We start from the raw sequence: 19,630 nt of genomic DNA on the forward strand, positions 1-19,630 counted from the left end.
GTCCCCACTACTCAAACCAAATGCCCCAGACACGGTGAACTACGGTCCCCCCACTACTCAAACCAAATGCCCCAGACACGGTGAACTACGGTCCCCCCACTACGGGGGCTCAAACCAAATGCCCCAGACACGGTGAACTATGGTCCCCCACTACTCAAACCAAATGCCCCAGACACGGTGAACTACGGTCCCCCACTACTCAAACCAAATGCCCCAGACACGGTGAACTACGGTCCCCCACTACTCAAACCAAATGCCCCAGACACGGTGAACTACGGTCCCCCACTACTCAAACCAAATGCCCCAGACACGGTGAACTACGGTCCCCCACTACTCAAACCAAATGCCCCAGACACGGGGAACTATGGTCCCCCCACTACTCAAACCAAATGCCCCAGACACGGTGAACTACGGTCCCCACTACTCAAACCAAATGCCCCAGACACGGTGAACTACGGTCCCCCCACTACGGGTGCTCAAACCAAATGCCCCAGACACGGGAAACAAAAACAATCTAGCACTAAATACACGAACATGTACATCTAATGCCATCACCAGGTTACAACAATCAAACCCGCACAAAGAACCAGGTGGGCCGGCTGACTAATAAAGCCTCACTAATTACAACCAACTCAAAACAGGTGTACTCAATAAACAAATAAGGAGGGGGAGAAAATAATCAGTGGCAGCTAGTAGGCCGGCGACGACGACCGCCGAGCGCCACCCGAACGGGAAGGGGAGCCACCTTCGGTTGGAGTCGTGACACACACTGTATACAGATGTTCTATTGTGTTATTGACTGTACGTTTGTTTATCCCAACAACTCTGTTGTTTTTGTCGAACTGCTTTGCTTTATCTTGGCCAGGTCGCAGTTGTAAATGAGAACTTGTTCTCAACTGGCCTACTTGGTGAAATAAAGGTGAAATAAAAATAGAATAATAAATTGGCTGGCCGGGATGTCCTTGTTATTTCGCGCTCTATCAATTACTGTGGCGGGCCGGGCGCATGCATGCTGACATGGTCGCCAGTTGTACAGTGTTTCCTAGGTACACGTAGGTGCGGCTGGCTTCCGGGTTAAGCGGGCAGTGTGTCAAAGCAGTGCGGCTTGGCAGGGCTGTGTTTCGGGAGGATGCATGGCTCTCAACCTTCGCCTCTCACGAGTCCGGACGGGAGTTTCAGCGATGGGACAAGACTGTAACTACCAATTAGATATAATAAAAAGTTTAAAAAACAGTAAAAAAAAAACAAAAAAAACAATGACAAGCCACCAGGGTCTGACAAATTGGATGGAAAATTACTGAGGATAATAGCAGACTATATTGCCACTCCTATTTGCCATATTTTCGATTTAAGCCTACTAGAAAGTGTGTTCCCTTTCATTCCTAAGAATAGTAAAGCCCCCTTTACTGGCTCAAATAGTCAACCAATCAGCCTGTTACTAACCCTTTTTTGTTAACTTTTGGAAAAAATTGTATTTGACCAGATACAATGCTATTTTACATTAAAATAATTTAAAACAGATTTTCAGCACGTTTATAGGGAAGGACATTCAACACGCACAGCACTTATACGAATTACTGATAATTGGCTGAGAGAAGTTGATGATGAAAAGATTATGGGGGCTGTTTTGTTAGACTTCGGTACTGGTTATAGTCTGCTGCTGGAAAAACATTATGGCTCTAGACCCCCTGCTATAATGTGGATAAAGAGTTACCTGTCTAATAGAAACACAGAGGCTGTTCTTCAATGGAAGCCTCTCCAACATAATCCAGGTAGAATCAAGAATTCCTGAGGGAACACATACAGTGGGGAGAACAAGTATTTGATAACCTGCAAAATCGACAGTGTTTCCTACTTACAAAGCATGTAGAGGTCTGTAATTTTTATCATAGGTACACTTCAACTGTGAGAGACGGAATCTAAAACAAAAAAAACAGAAAATCACATTGTATGATTTTTAAGTCATTCATTTGCATTTTATTGCATGACATAAGTATTTGATAAATCTGAAAAGCAGAACTTAATATTTGGTACAGAAACCTTTGTTTGCAGTTAGAGATCATTCCTAACGTTCCCTGTGCTTTTCTGCAGTTCTTGACCAGGTTTGCACACACTGCAGCAGGGATTTTGCCACACTCCTCCATACAGACCTTCTCCAGATCCTTCAGGTTTCGAGGCTGTCTCTGGGCAATATGGACTTTCAGCTCCCTCCAAAGATTTGCAAACATTTATTAAAACCTGTTTTTGCTTTGTCATTGTGGAGTATTGTGATGTCATTAGGGGGTATTGTGATGTCATTAGTGATGTCATTAGTGGTATTGTGATGTCATTAGGGGGTATTGTGATGTCATTAGGGGGTATTGTGATGTCATTAGGGGGTATTGTGATGTCATTAGGGGGTATTGTGATGTCATTAGGGGGTATTGTGATGTCATTAGGGGGTATTGTGATGTCATTGTGGAGTATTGTGATGTCATTAGGGGGTATTGTGATGTCATTAGGGGGTATTGTGATGTCATTAGGGGGTATTGTGATGTCATTAGGGGGTATTGTGATGTCATTAGGGTATTGATGTCATTGTGGAGTATTGTGTTGAGGATCAACATTGTGATGTGTTGTAACCTGCCCTTACCACCTGGGGCGGCCCTTCAGGAAATCCAGGATCCAGTTGCAGAGGGAGGTGTTTAGTTCCAGGGTTCTTAGCTTATTGATGAGTTTGGGGTATTGTGTTTAGATTGAGGGTAAAAGTTTAGTAAATACGTCTGAATAAGGCTGTAACGTAAAACAAAATGTGGAAAAAGTCAAGGGGTCTGAATGCTTTCCCAATGCACTGTATGTGCCTCTCTCCCTCTCGCTCTGTAGGTTTGCTGGACCTCCAGGGGACTATGTCTACTTGTTTGGCCACTTCCGCATGGAGGAGGTGGGTTCACTACAACACACACACACACACACACACACACACACATGTGCACACAAACACAAACACACTAATGCTGTTTGCGTGTGTGCGTATTTTCTCCACAGTGTGCCCCACCAGGCTGTCTGATAGAGCTGTGTATCCAGCTTAGTATGATCATGTTGGGAAAACAACTCATCCAGAACAACGTGTTCGAGATTGTTATACCGTATGTATATACACACATAAACACACACACACACACACACACATACAAACAGGTACTATCGCTTATATGTCAATTACAGTTTGGAGCAGTCTGAGAGGTAGCTTTAATGTTACCTAGCTCATATCTGTAAATAGATTCATAACGCTAATAGTTAGCTTTCTCATATCTATAAATGGGTTACATAGCTATTTTAACATTAGTAGTTAGTTATGTATTTACAGATATGAACTAGCTATCTTAAAAATGGCTGAATGGCGACATTAAGAACGTACAGCTGGCGGGTTATACACTATCAGCAGCATACAACCTCTGGTAAGACACGGGGCGGGGGACTATGTTATACACTATCGGCAGCATACAACCTCTGGTAAGACACGGGGCGGGGGACTATGTTATACACTATCGGCAGCATACAGCAGCCTCTGGTACGACACGGGGCAGGGGGACTATGTTATATACTATCGGCAGCATACAACCTCTGGTAAGACACGGGGCGGGGACTATGTTATACACTATCGGCAGCATACAACGCCTCTGGTACGACACGGGGCGGGGGACTATGTTATACACTATCGGCAGCATACAACCTCTGGTAAGACACGGGGCGGGGGACTATGTTATACACTATCGGCAGCATACAACCTCTGGTAAGACACGGGGCGGGGGACTATGTTATACACTATCGGCAGCATACAACACCTCTGGTACGACACGGGGCGGGGGACTATGTTATACACTATCGGCAGCATACAACCTCTGGTAAGACACGGGGCGGGGGACTATGTTATACACTATCGGCAGCATACAACACCTCTGGTACGACACGGGCGGGGGACTATATGTTATACACTATCGGCAGCATACAACACCTCTGGTAAGACACGGGGCGGGGGGACTATGTTATACACTATCGGCAGCATACAACAGCAGCCTCTGGTAAGACACGGGCGGGGGACTATGTTATACACTATCGGCAGCATACAACACCTCTGGTAAGACACGGGGCGGGGACTATGTTATACACTCTATCAGCAGCATACAACAGCAGCCTCTGGTAAGACACGGGGCGGGGACTATGTTATACACTATCGGCAGCATACAACACCTCTGGTAAGACACGGGGCGGGGGACTATGTTATACACTATCGGCAGCATACAACCTCTGGTAAGACACGGGGCGGGGGCCTATGTTATACACTATCGGCAGCATACAACCTCTGGTAAGACACGGGCGGGGGACTATGTTATACACTATCGGGCAACATACAACCTCTGGTAAGACACGGGCGGGGGACTATGTTATACACTATCGGCAGCATACAACCTCTGGTAAGACACGGGCGGGGCCTATGTTTATACACTATCGGCAGCATAACCTCTGGTAAGACACGGGCGGGGGACTATGTTATACACTATCGGCAGCATACAACCTCTGGTACGACACGGGGCGGGGGACTATGTTATACACTATCGGCAGCATACAACCTCTGGTAAGACACGGGCGGGGGACTATGTTATACACTCTATCAGCAGGACAGAACAGCAGCCTCTGGTAAGACACGGGGCGGGGGCCTATGTTATACACTCTATCAGCAGCATACAACAGCAGCCTCTGGTAAGACACGGGGCGGGGGCCTATGTTATACACTCTATCAGCAGCATACAACAGCAGCCTCTGGTAAGACACGGGCGGGGACTATGCATATTTGTAAATAACAGCTGGTGCACGATATCTACTTGAAATCTCAGGGTTTTGCTCGCCTGAGGTAGAGGATCTCATGATAAGTTATAGACCACAATATTTACCGAGAGAGATTTCATCTGTATTTTTCGTAGCTGTCTACATACCACCACAGACCGATGCTGGCACTAAGAACTCACTCAATGAGCTGTATACCGTCATAAGCAAACAGGAAAATGCTCATCCAGAGGTGGCGCACCCTAGTGGCCGGGGACTTTAATGCAGGGAAACTTAAATCAGTTTTACTTCATCTCTATCAGCATGTTAAATGTGCAACCAGAGGGGAAAAATATAGACCTCCACACACAGAGATGCGTACAAAGCTCTCCCCTCGCCCTCCATTTGACAAATCTGACCATTATTGTATGCTCCTGATTCTTGCTTACAAGCAAAAATTAAAGCAGGAAGCACCAGTGACTCAGTCTATAAAAAAGTGGTCAGATGAAGCAGATGCTAAACTACAGGACTATTTTGCAGATTGGAATATGTTCTGGGATTCCTCCCGATGGCATTAAGTAGTATACCACATCAGTACTGGCTTCATCAATAAGGGCATTGATGACATCGTCCCCACAGTGACTACGTACATACCCCAACCAGAAGCAATGGATTACAGGCAACATTTGCACTGAGCTAAAGGGTAGAGCTGCCACTTTCAAGGAGAGGGACTCTAACCCAGAAGCTTCAATACAGGACTTAGATCGAATCGTACTATACCCGGCTCTGACACTCGTCGACTGTGGTAGGGCTTGCAAACTATTACAGACTAGGGAAGCACAGCCGAGAGCTGCCCAGTGACACAAGCCAACCAGACAAGCTAAATAGCTTCTATGCTCGATTCAAGGCAAGTAACACTGAAACATGCATGAGAGCATCAGCTGTTCCGGACCACTGTGTGATCATGCTCTCCACAGCCGATGTGAGTAAGCCCTTTAAACAGGTCAACATTCACAAGGCTGCAGGGCCAGACAGATTACCAGGACGTGTACCGCAAGCATGCGCTGACCAACTGGCAAGTGTCTTCACTGACATTTTCAACCTCTCCCTGTCCGAGTCTGTAATACCAACATGTTTCAAGCAAACCACCATAGTCCCTGTGCCCAAGAACACTAAGCTAACCTGCATAAATGACTACCAACCTTAGCACTCACGTCTCTAGCCATGAAATGCTTTGAAAGGCTGGTCATGGCTCACATCAACACCATTATCCCAGAAACTCTAGAACCACTCCAATTTGCATACCGCCCCAACAGATCCACAGAGCTATTTTCCACCATAATTTGCAAATAAATTCATTAAAAATCCTACAATGTGATTTTCTGGATTTTTTTTCTCATTTAGTCTGTTATAGTTGAAGTGTACATATGATGAAAACAACAGGCCTCTCATCTTTTTAAGTGGGAGAACTTGCACAATTGGTGGCTGACTAAATACTTTTTTGCCCCACTGTATATATACCCTACATAACCCTATATATATATATATATATATACCATACATATCCCTATATATACTGTATATACATACATATACCCTACATATCCCTATATATATATATATATATATATAACCCTATATATACACATATATACCCTATATATATATACCCTACATAACCCTATATATATATATATACATACATACATATATATATACCCTACATAACCCTATATATATGCCCTACATAACCCTATATATATATACATATATATATGTTACCTACATAACCTATATATATATATACATATATATACCCTGCATAACCGTATATATATATTCATATATATATATATATAAATACATAGTTCCTATATATATATATACATATATATATATACCCTATATATATACATATATATACCTACATAACCCTATATATATATATATATATATGCCATACATATCCCTATATATATACATATATATATACCCTAAATATATATATATATATATACCTACATAACCCTATATATATATATGCATGTATATATACCATACATATCCCTATATATATACATATATATATATACTATACATATCCCATATATATATACATACATATCCCTATATATATACATATATATATACCATACATATCCCTATATATATACATATATATATACATATATATATATCCATATATATATCCCTATATATATACATATATATATACCATACATACATAACCCTATATATATATATATATACCAAATATATATATATATATAATGCGTATGTATACCCTAAATATAACCCTATATATACATATATACATATATATATACCCTAAATATATATCCCTAAATATATACATATATATATACCCTAAATATATACATATATATATAAATATATAAATATATACAAATATATACATATATACTCCTAAATATATACATATATATATATTCTAAATATATACATATATATACCTGGAAATATATGCGTATATATATACATATATATACCCTAAATATATATATATATACCCTAAATATATACATATATATACCCTAAATATATACATATATATATACCCTAAATATATACATATATATATACATATATATACCCTACATAACCCAAAGTAAATACAGCTAAAAAAAATATATACAGGGCATTCGGAAAGTATTCAGACCCCTTCCCTTATTCCAGATGTTGTTACCTTCCAGCCTTAATTGAATAATAATTGAATAAATAATTATTTTTCCTCACAATACCCCATAATGTAAAAGCAAAAACACTTTTAATTTTTAATTTTTAAACAGAAATACATTATTTACGTATTCAGAGCCTTGCTATGAGACTCGAAATTGTGCTCGGGAATCATCCTATTTCCATTGATCATCCTTTGAGAGGTTTCTACAACTTCATAGGAGTCCACCTGTGGTACATTCAATTGATTGGACATGATTTGGAAAGGCACACACCTGTCTATATAAGGTCTCAGAGTTGACAGTGCATGTCAGAGCAAAACCAAGCCATGGGGTCAAGGAGTTGTCCGTAGAGCTCCGAGACAGGAAGGAGTCGAGGCACAGATCTGGGGAAGGGTACCAAAACATTTCTGCAGCATTGAAGGTCCCAGAACACAGTGGCCTCCATCATTCTTAAATGGAAGAAGTTTGGAAGCACCAAGACCCTTCCTCGAGCTGGCGACCCAGCCAAACTCAGCAATCGGGGAGAAGGGCCTTGGTCAGGGAGTTGAAGAACCCGATGGTCACACTGACAGAGTTCCAGAATTCCTCTGGGAGATCGGAGAACGTTCCAGAAGGAAAACCATCTCTGCAGCACTCCACCAATCAGGCCTTTATGGTATAGAGCTGGACAAAAGGCACTAATCAGCAGCAGGGACTGGGAGACTAGTCAGGATCGAGGAAAGATGAACAAAGCAAAGTACAGAGATCCTTGATGAAAACCTGCTTCAGAGTGCTCAGGACCTCAGACTGGGGCAAAGGTTCATCTTCCAACTGGAAAACGACCCTCAGCACACAGCCAAGACAACGCAGGAGTGACTTCGGGACAAGTCTCTGAATGTCCTTGAGTGGCCCAGCCAGAACCTGGACTTGAACCCGATCGAACATCTCTGGAGAGATCTAAAAATAGCTGTGCAGTGATGCATCCCCATCCAACCTGACAGAGCTTGAGAGGATCTGCAGAGAAGAATGGGAGAAACTCACCAAGTTTGTAGCGTCATACCCAAAAGAAGACTCGAGGCTGTAATCGCTGCCAGAGGTACTGAGTAAAGGGTCTGAATACTTATGTAAATGTGATATTTCATTATTTCTTTTTACATTTGCAAACATTTCTTAAACCTGTTTTTTTCTTATTATTATTATATTATATATTATTACTTCATTATGGGGTATTGTGTAAATTAAAGCAATTAAATATATTTCAGAATAAGGCTGTAACGTAACAAAAAGTCATGGTCTGAATACTGTCTGAATGCACTGTAATGTCTGCACTGTATAACTCATTTAATTCTCTCTCTGTCTCTATCGCTTTCTCTCTCTGCAGTAAGCTAAAGAAAATGTACAGAACATACAAGGAGAAGGATAAAGGAGGAGAGGAAGATGAGGATGAGGAGGAGACGAAGAGGCCGAAGCAACAGTGGGACAAAGACTTCTCTCTGGATCCCTATGAGGGTCTTAGCCCGAATACATGGAGATGAGTGAGTCAAGCACACACACACGCACCCAAAGTGTACATGGAAAGTGAACAATTAACAAACCGTGTGTGTGTGTGTGTGCAGTAATCAGTATGGGTTTGTCACCATCTTCGTGGCATCGTTCCTCTGGCTCCTCTCTTTGCTCTGCTCAACAACGTGATCGAGATCCGCCTCGGCTGCCAAGTTCACCACAGAGATCCGTCGCCCAGATGCTGTGCGCTGCAAAGACATAGGTATTTGACCACAACACAACCGCAATAAATACATCCACAACACACCGCCACCTCAGCCACCTCACAGTCAACTGCAAGACAATCATGACAAAACCACACATGAACCACAATCAAACAACTTCAAACTATAACACAATCTCACATTCCTCCTCTCCTTCTCTGTCACATTCCTCCTCTCTTCTCTGTCACATTCCTTCTCTCTCCTTCACATTCCTCTTCTTATTCTCTTTCTCTGTCACATTACCCCTCTCCTTCGGTCTCTGTCACATTCCTCTCCTTCTGTCTCTGTCACATTCCTCCTCTCCTTCTGTCTCTGTCACATTCCTCCTCTCCTTCTGTCTCTGTCACATTACCCCTCTCCTTCTGTCTCTGTCACATTACCCTCTCCTTCTGTCTCTGTCACATTACCCCTCTCCTTCTGTCTCTGTCACATTACCCCTCTCCTTCGGTCTCTGTCATTACCCCTCTCCTTCTGTCTCTGTCACATTACCCCTCTCCTTCTGTCTCTGTCACATTAACCCTCTCCTTCTGTCTCTGTCACATTACCCCTCCTTCTGTCTCTGTCACATTACCCTCTCCTTCTGTCTCTGTCACATTACCCCTCTCCTTCTGTCTCTGTCACATTACCCCTCTCCTTCTGTCTCTGTCACATTACCCCTCTCCTTCTGTCTCATTCCCCCTCTCCTTCTGTCTCTGTCACATTACCCCTCTCCTTCTGTCTCTGTCACATTACCCCTCTCCTTCTGTCTCTGTCACATTCCTCCTCTCCTTTGGTCTCTGTCACATTCCTCCTCTCCTTCTGTCTCTGTCACATTCCTTCTCTCCTTTGGTCTCTGTCACATTCCTCCTCTCCTTCTGTCTCTGTCACATTACCCCTCTCCTTCTGTCTCTGTCACATTACCCCTCTCCTTCTGTCTCTGTCACATTACCCCTCTCCTTCTGTCTCTGTCACATTACCCCTCTCATTCTCTTTTTCTATCAAATTCTTTCTCTCCTTCTGTCTCTGTCACATTACCCCTCTCCTTCTGTCTCTGTTACATTACCCCTCTCCTTCGGTCTCTGTCACATTACCCCTCTCCTTCTGTCTCTGTCACATTCCTCCTCTCCTTTGGTCTCTGTCACATTACCCCTCTCCTTCTGTCTCTGTCACATTACCCCTCTCCTTCTGTCTCTGTCACATTACCCCTCTCCTTCTGTCTCTGTCACATTACCCCCCTCTCCTTCTGTCTCTGTCACATTACCCCTCTCCTTCTGTCTCTGTCACATTCCCCCTCTCCTTCGGTCTCTGTCACATTCCCCCTCTCCTTCTGTCTCTGTCACATTACCCCTCTCATTCTGTCTCTGTCACATTACCCCTCTCCTTCTGTCTATGTCACATTACCCCTCTCATTCTGTCTCTGTCACATTACCCCTCTCCTTCTGTCTCTGTCACATTACCCCTCTCCTTCTGTCTCTGTCACATTAACCCTCTCCTTCTGTCTCTGTCACATTACCCCTCTCCTTCTCTGTCACATTACCCCTCTCCTTCTGTCTCTGTCACATTCCTCCTCTCCTTTGGTCTCTGTCACATTACCCCTCTCCTCTCTTTCTCTGTCACATTACCCCTCTCCTTCTGTCTCTGTCACATTACCCCTCTCCTTCTGTCTCTGTCACATTACCCCTCTCCTTCTGTCTCTGTCACATTAACCCTCTCCTTCTGTCTCTGTCACATTCCTCCTCTCCTTTGGTCTCTGTCACATTCCTCCTCTCCTTTGGTCTCTGTCACATTCCTCCTCTCCTTCGGTCTCTGTCACATTCCCCCTCTCCTTCTCTGTCACATTACCCCTCTCCTTCTGTCTCTGTCACATTCCTCCTCTCCTTTGGTCTCTGTCACATTACCCCTCTCCTTCTGTCTCTGTCACATTACCCCTCTCCTTCTGTCTCTGTCACATTACCCCTCTCCTTCGGTCTCTGTCACATTCCTCCTCTCCTTCTGTCTCTGTCACATTACCCCTCTCCTTCTGTCTCTGTCACATTACCCCTCTCCTTCTGTCTCTGTCACATTCCTCCTCTCCTTTGGTCTCTGTCACATTCCTCCTCTCCTCTCTTTCTCTGTCACATTACCCCTCTCCTTCTGTCTCTGTCACATTACTCCTCTCTTTCTCTGTCACATTAACCCTCTCCTTCTGTCTCTGTCACATTCCTCCTCTCCTTTGGTCTCTGTCACATTCCTCCTCTCCTTCTGTCTCTGTCACATTACCCCTCTCCTTCTGTCTCTGTCACATTCCTCCTCTCCTTTGGTCTCTGTCACATTCCTCCTCTCCTCTCTTTCTCTGTCACATTACCCCTCTCCTTCTGTCTCTGTCACATTACTCCTCTCTTTCTCTGTCACATTAACCCTCTCCTTCTGTCTCTGTCACATTACCCCTCTCCTTCTGTCTCTGTCACATTCCTCCTCTCCTTTGGTCTCTGTCACATTACCCCTCCTTCTGTCTCTGTCACATTACCCCTCTCTTCTCTCTGTCACATTACCTCCTCTCCTTCTGTCTCTGTCACATTCCTCCTTCCTTCTGTCTCTGTCACATTACCCCTCTCCTTCTGTCTCTGTCACATTACCCCTCTCCTTCTGTCTCTGTCATTCCTCCTCTCCTTTGGTCTCTGTCATTCCTCCTCTCCTCTCTTTCTCTGTCACATTACCCCTCTCCTTCTGTCTCTGTCACATTACTCCTCTCTTTCTCTGTCACATTACCCCTCCCTCTCTTTCTCTGTCACATTAACCTCTCCCCTCTTTCGCTGTCACATTACCCCTCTCCTTCTTTCTCTGTCACATTACCCCTCTCCTGTCTCTCTGTCACATTCTCTCCTCTCTTTCTCTGTCACATTACCCCTCTCCTTCTCTTCTCTGTCACATTACCCCTCTCCTCTGTCTCTGTCTTCCTCCTCTCCTTTGGTCTCTGTCACATTCCCCTCTCCTTCTGTCTCTGTCACATTACTCCCTCTCCTTCTGTCTCTGTCCATTACCCCTCTCCTTCTGTCTCTGTCATTACCTCTCCTTGGTCTCTGTCACATTACCCCTCTCCTTCTGTCTCTGTCACATTACCCCCTCTCCTTCTGTCTCTGTCACATTACCCCTCTCCTTCTGTCTCTGTCACATTACCCCCTCTCCTTCTGTCTCTGTCACATTACCCCTCTCCTTCTGTCTCTGTCACATTACCCCTTCTCCTTCTGTCTCATCATTACCCCTCTCCTTCTGTCTCTGTCACATTCCTCCTCTCCTTTTTGGTCTCTGTCACATTTCCTCCTCTCCTCTCTTTCTGTCACATTACCCTCTCCTCTTCTCTGTCACATTGCTCCTCTTTTCTCTGTCACATTACCCCCCTCTCCTCTCTTTCTCTGTCACATTACCCCTCTCCTCTCTTTCTCTGTCACATTCCCCTCTCCTCTCTTTCTTGTCACATTACCCCTCTCCTCTCTTTCTCTGTCACATTACCCTCTCCTCTCTTTCTCTGTCACATTACCCTCTCCTCTCTTTCTCTGTCACATTACCCTCTCCTCTCTTTCTCTGTCACATTACCCCTCTCCTTCTGTCTCTGTCACATTACCCCTCTCCTTCTGTCTCTGTCACATTAACCCTCTCCTTCTGTCTCTGTCACATTCCTCCTCTCCTTCTGTCTCTGTCACATTCCTCCTCTCCTTCTCTGTCACAGACCCCTCTCCTTCTGTCTCTGTCATTCAGCCTTCTCTCCTTTTGGTCTCTGTCACATTACCCCTCTCCTTCTGTCTCTGTCACATTCCTCCTCTCCTTTGGTCTCTGTCACATTACCCCTCTCCTCTCTTTCTCTGTCACATTACCCCTCTCCTCTCTTTCTCTGTCACATTACCCCTCTCCTTCTGTCTCTGTCACATTACCCCTCTCCTCTCTTTCTCTGTCACATTCCTCCTCTCCTTCGGTCTCTGTCACATTACCCCTCTCCTTCTCTGTCACATTACCCCTCTCCTTCTCTCTCTGTCACATTAACCCTCTCCTTCTGTCTCTGTCACATTACCCCTCTCCTTCTGTCTCTGTCACATTACCCCTCTCCTTCTGTCTCTGTCACATTACCCCTCTCCTTCTGTCTCTGTCACATTACCCCTCTCCTTCTGTCTCTGTCACATTACCCCTCTCCTTCTGTCTCTGTCACATTCCTCCTCTCCTCTCTTTCTGTCACATTACCCCTCTCCTTCTGTCTCTGTCTCCTCTCTTTTTTTCTCTGTCACATTAACCCTCTCCTCTCTTTCTCTGTCCCATTACCCCTCTCCTCTCTTTCTCTGTCACATTCCCCTCTCCTCTCATTCTCTGTCACATTACCCCTCACCTCTCTTTCTCTGTCACATCTCCTCTCTTTCTCTGTCACATTACCCTCTTTCTGTCTCTGTCACATTACCCCTCTCCTTCTGTCTCTGTCACATTACTCCTCTCTTTCTCTGTCCACATTACCCCTCTCCTCTCTTTCTCTGTCACATTACCCCTCTCCCTCTTTAGCTCTTACCCCTCTCTCTCTTTTACGTCACATTACCCCTCTCCTCTCTTTCTCTGTCACATTACCCCTCTCCTCTCTTTCTCTGTCACATTACCCCTCTCCTCTCTTTCTCTGTCACATTCCTCTCCTCTCTTTCTCTGTCACATTGCCCCTCTCCTTCTGTCTCTGTCACATTACCCCCTCTCCTTCTGTCTCTGTCACATTAACCCTCTCCTTCTGTCTCTGTCACATTCCTCCTCTCCTTCTGTCTCTGTCACATTACTCCCTCTTCTCCTCACTCTCCTTCTGTCTCTGTCACATTCCTTCTCTCCTTTGGTCTCTGTCACATTACCCTCTCCTTCTGTCTCTGTCACATTCCTCCTCTCCTTTGTCTCTGTCACATTACCCTCTCCTCTCTTTCTCTGTCACATTACCCCCTCTCCTCTCTTTCTCTGTCACATTACCCCTCTCCTTCTGTCTCTGTCACATTACCCCTCTCCTCTCTTTCTCTGTCACATTCCTCCTCTCCTTCGGTCTCTGTCCCACATTACCCCTCTCTTCTCTGTCACATTACCCCTCTCCTTCTCTCTCTGTCACATTAACCCTCTCCTTCTGTCTCTGTCACATTACCCCTCCCTTCTGTCTCTGTCACATTACCCTCCCTTCTGTCTCTGTCAACATTACCCTCTCCTTCTGTCTCTGTCACATTACCCCTCTCCTTCTGTCTCTGTCACATTACCCCTCTCCTTCTGTCTCTGTCACATTACCCCTCTCCTTCTGTCTCTGTCACATTCCTCCTCTCCTCTCTTTCTGTCACATTACCCCTCTCCTTCTGTCTCTGTCACATTACTCCTCTCTTTCTCTGTCACATTACCCCTCTCCTCTCTTTCTCTGTCACATTACCCCTCTCCTCTCTTTCTCTGTCACATTACCCCTCTCCTCTCATTCTCTGTCACATTACCCCTCACATTACCCCTCTCTTCTCTCTGTCACATTCCCCTCTCCTTCTGTCTCTGTCCACATTACCCCTCTCCTTCTGTCTCTGTCACATTACCCCTCTCCTTCTGTCTCTGTCCCATTACCCCTCTCCTTCTGTCTCTGTCACATTCCTCCTCTCCTTCTGTCTCTGTCACATTACCCCTCTCCTTCTGTCTCTGTCACATTACCCCTCTCCTTCTGTCTCTGTCACATTACCCCTCTCCTTCTGTCTCTGTCACATTACCCCTCTCCTTCTGTCTCTGTCACATTCCCCTCTCCTTCTGTCTCTGTCACATTACCCCTCTCCTTCTGTCTCTGTCACATTACCCTCTCCTTCTGTCTCTGTCACATTACCCCTCTCCTTCTGTCTCTGTCACATTCCTCCTCTCCTTCTGTCTCTGTCACATTACCCCTCTCCTTCTGTCTCTGTCACATTACCCCTCTCCTTCTGTCTCTGTCACATTACCCTCTCCTTCTGTCTCTGTCACATTACCCTCTCCTTCTGTCTCTGTCACATTACCCCTCTCCTTCTGTCTCTGTCACATTACCCTCTCCTTCTGTCTCTGTCATTACCCCTCTCCTTCTGTCTCTGTCACATTACCCCTCTCCTTCTGTCTCTGTCACATTACTCCTTCTGTCTCCTTCTGTCTCTGTCTCTGTCACATTACCCCTCTCCTTCTGTCTCTGTCACACCCCCTCTCCTTCTGTCTCTGTCACATTCCTCCTCTCCTTCTGTCTCTGTCACATTACCTCTCCTTCTGTCTCTGTCACATTCCTTCTCTTCTCCTCTCCTCCTCTCCTTCTATCCTCCCTCTCCTTCTCTCCTCTCTCCTCCTCTCCTCCTCTCCTCCTCTCCTTCTCTCCTCCCTCTCCTTCTATCCTCCCTCTCCTTCTCTCCTCCTCTCCTCCTCTCCTTCTCTCCTTCTCTCCTCCTCTCCCTCTCATCTCTCCAGAATTTGGTTCAACATTCTCAGTGGAATCAGCAAGTTTTCTGTCATTACAAATGTAAGTCTGGAGTGTGTGTGTCTGTGTGTGTGTCTGCGCGTGTGTGTGTGTGTCTGCGTGTGTGTGTGTGTGTGTGTGTGTGTGTGCGCGTGTGAGAGATTGTAAATGTCTATTTCTTATTAAAACCTTTGTGATTGTAATGTTTACTGATGTTTCCCTTGTTTATTGTCTGTTCCATTTGTTTCTCATGCCAATAAATCCCTTTAGAGAGAGAGAGAGAGACCTGATATTCAGCTGTCTGTTTGTTGCTCTCTTCTTCAGGCCTTTGTGATCTGGTTCACTTCTGACTTCATTCCTCGGACGGTGTACCAGTACATGTACAGTCAGACTGGCAGCATGCACGGATACACAGAACACTCCCTGTCCTACTTTAACGTGTCCAACTTTGAGGCTGATTCCTCCCCCTCCTCTACACTATTTACTGGAGTCACCATATGCAGGTAACTATAACCTCTAATGCTGTTCTCTAACCCTGACCTCTAATGCTGTTCTCTAACCCTGACCTCTAATGCTGTTCTCTAACCCTGACCTCTAATGCTGTTCTGTAACCTGACCTCTAATGCTGTTCTCTAACCCTGACCTCTAATGCTGTTCCTCTAACCCTGACCTCTAATGCTGTTCTCTAACCCTGACCTCTAATGCTGTTCCCTGACCTCTAATGCTGTTCTCTAACCCTGACCTCTAATGCTGTTCTGTAACCCCTGACCTCTAATGCTGTTCTCTAACCCCTGACCTCTAATGCTGTTCTCTAACCCCTGACCTCTAAAACGTTTCTCTAACCCCTGACTCCTAATGCTGTTCTCTAACCCTGACCTCTAATGCTGTTCTCTAACCCTGACCTCTAATGCTGTTCTCTAACCCTGACCTCTAATGCTGTTCTCTAACCTCTAATGCTGTTCCCTGACCTCTAATGCTGTTCTCTCACCCTGACCTCTAATGCTGTTCCCTGACCTCTAATGCTGTTCTCTAACCCTGACCTCTAATGTCTCTGTCTCTCAGATATAAAGACTACAGGGATCCACCTTGGGGAGCTCAGCCCTACTCCTTCTGACCTCTAACCCTGACCTGTGTCTCTCAGATATAAAGACTACAGGGCTCCACCTTGGGGAGCTCAGCCCTACTCCTTGTAACCTCTAACCCTGACCTCTAATGTCTCTGTCTCTCAGATATAAAGACTACAGGGCTCCACCTTGGGGAGCTCAGCCCTACTCCTTCTAACCTCTAATGTCTCTGTCTCTCAGATATAAAGACTACAGGGCTCCCACCTTGGAGAGCTCAGCCCTACTCCTTCTAACCTCTAACCTGACCTGTGTCTCTCAGATATAAAGACTACAGGGGCTCCACACCTTGGGGAGCTCAGCCCTACTCCTTCTAACCTCTAATGTCTCTGTCTCAGATATAAAGACTACAGGGCTCCACAGGAGAGCTCAGCCCTACTCCTTCTAACCTCTAACCCTGACCTGTGTCTCTCAGATATAAAGACTACAGGGCTCCACCTTGAGGAGCTCAGCCTCTCCTTCTAACCTCTAATGTCTCTGTCTCTCAGATATAAGACTACAGGGCTCCACCTTGGAGAGCTCCAGCCCTACTCCTTGTAACCTCTAACCCCTGACCTGTGTCTCTCAGATATAAAGACTACAGGGACCCACCTTGGGGAGCTCAGCCCTACTCCTTCTCTAAACAGTACTGGTCTGTCCTGGCAGCTCGATTGGCCTTTGTCATCTTCTTTCAGGTACAGACCACTGCTAACCCCTGACCCTAACCCTTAACCCTAACCCCTGACCCTAACCCCTGACCTCAGTATCAATCCAGCCCTGTCTTCTGAGCCCAATCCCTGACTTCATCATCAATCCAAACCCTGTAACCTGAAAGTGGTGATAATGTAGAACCGTTCTGTTAAATAACCTGTTGTATCATAATGTAGAACCTTTTGCCATGTTACTCTGGGAGAACAGGTGTAGATTCACTGCTCGGGGAGAACAGGGTGTAGATTCACTACTAGGGGAGAACAGGGTGTAGATTCACTACTCGGGAGAACAGGGTGTAGATTCACTACTCTGGGAGAACAGGGTGTAGATTCACTACTCTGGGAGAACAGAGTGTAGATTCACTACTACTGGGGAGAACAGGGTGTAGATTCACTACTCGGGAGAACAGGGTGTAGATTCACTACCAGGGAGAAAAATGTGAGCAGAACACGGCAGATTTTAAGCCTTCTAGAAGGCAGGCAATGGTCAACCACAGGCAGGCAATGGTCAACCACGGGCAAGCAATGGTCAACCACAGGCAGGCAATGGTCAGCCACAGGCAGGAAATGGTCAACCACAGGCAGGCAATGGTCAACCACAGGCAGGCAATGGTCAACCACAGGCAGGAAATGGTCAACCACAGGCAGGCAATGGTCAACCACAGGCAGGCAATGGCCAACCACAGGCAAGCAATGGCCAACCACAGGCAGGCAATGGCCAACCACAGGCAGGCAATGGTCAACCACAGGCAAGCAATGACCAACCACAGGCAGGCAATGGTCAAACAAAAAATGCCTCACAACCATATAAACAGAAAGAACAGAACTAAATAAGGAGCTGATGAGACCAGGTGAGAAACAAACACAGGTGAAATCAATGAACAAAAATGAAAGACAGGGCTACTTTCCAGAACACATAGAAACAGGGCTACGACCCAGAACACAAAGAAACAGGGCTACGTTCCAGAACACAAAGAAACAGGGCTACGTTCCAGAACACAAAGAAACAGGGTTACGTTCCAGAACACAAAGAAACAGGGCTACGTTCCAGAACACATAGAAACAGGGCTACGTTCCAGAACACAAAGAAACAGGGCTACGTTCCAGAACACAAAGAAACAGGGCTACGTTCCAGAACACAAAGAAACAGGGCTACGTTCTAGAACACAAAGAAACAGGGCTACGTTCTAGAACACAAAGAAACAGGGCTACGTTCCAGAACACAAAGAAACAGGGCTACGTTCCAGAACACAAAGAAACAGGGCTACGTTCCAGAACACAAAGAAACAGGGCTACGTTCCAGAACACAAAGAAACAGGGCTACGTTCCAGAACACCAGGAAACAGGGCTACGTTCCAGAACACAAAGAAACAGGGCTGCGTTCCAGAACACAAAGAAACAACCTATCTGTTGTATCTACCTTTCTGTTGTATCTAATGTAGAACCTTTCTGTTGGATATAATGTAGAACCTTTCTGTTGTATTTCATGTAGAACCTTTCTGTTGTATTTCATGTAGAACCTTTCTGTTGTATTTCATGTAGAACCTTTCTGTTGGATCTAATGTAGAACCTTTCTGTTGTATTTCATGTAGAACCTTTCTGTTGTATTTCATGAAGAACCTATGGTAATGGATCTAATGTAGAACCTTTCTGTTGTAGAACCTGGCGATGTTCCTGAGCATGCTGGTGGCCTGGTTGATCCCTGACGTTCCTCGTTCTCTTAGAGAACAGGTCAGGAAAGAGAACATGTTGCTGATGGAGTTCCTTGTTCAGGATGAACAGGAGGCCCTACGCTCCAGACTTCCACACCGCTCCCCCACGCGACAACCTGCACAAACACATAACACACACTCACACATTGACATAGTGGTGGAGGGGTCAGTGGGAGAAGAGGGGGCGGAGGAGGAGAAGATGGACAGATCAGGACAAACCCTGGAGAGCCCAGATAGCACTGACCCAACAGAAGGAGGGGGAAAAGATGGGAGAGAAGAAGAGGGGAAAGAAGAAGGGTCAGAAGAGCAGAGCGAAGGAGTGGGAGAAGGAGGAGGAGAAGATGGGAGAGAAGGAGCAGAAGGAGACAGAGGAGGAGAAGGGCCAGACCAGGAGGAAGTCTCCGTTGTGGATCTGGACTCTGTTATGGACCAGCTGTATCTGT

At 45.5% G+C, this 19,630-nt stretch overlaps 1 pseudogene; it reads left to right on the top strand.

Moving 5' to 3' along the window:
- LOC115120822 (anoctamin-2-like) overlaps positions 1–19,630 on the top strand; it is a 130,698-nt pseudogene that overhangs the window by 110,524 nt on the left and 544 nt on the right.

This window comes from Oncorhynchus nerka, unplaced genomic scaffold, assembly GCF_034236695.1.
Source record: "Oncorhynchus nerka isolate Pitt River unplaced genomic scaffold, Oner_Uvic_2.0 unplaced_scaffold_1061, whole genome shotgun sequence".
NCBI lineage: Eukaryota > Metazoa > Chordata > Actinopteri > Salmoniformes > Salmonidae > Oncorhynchus > Oncorhynchus nerka.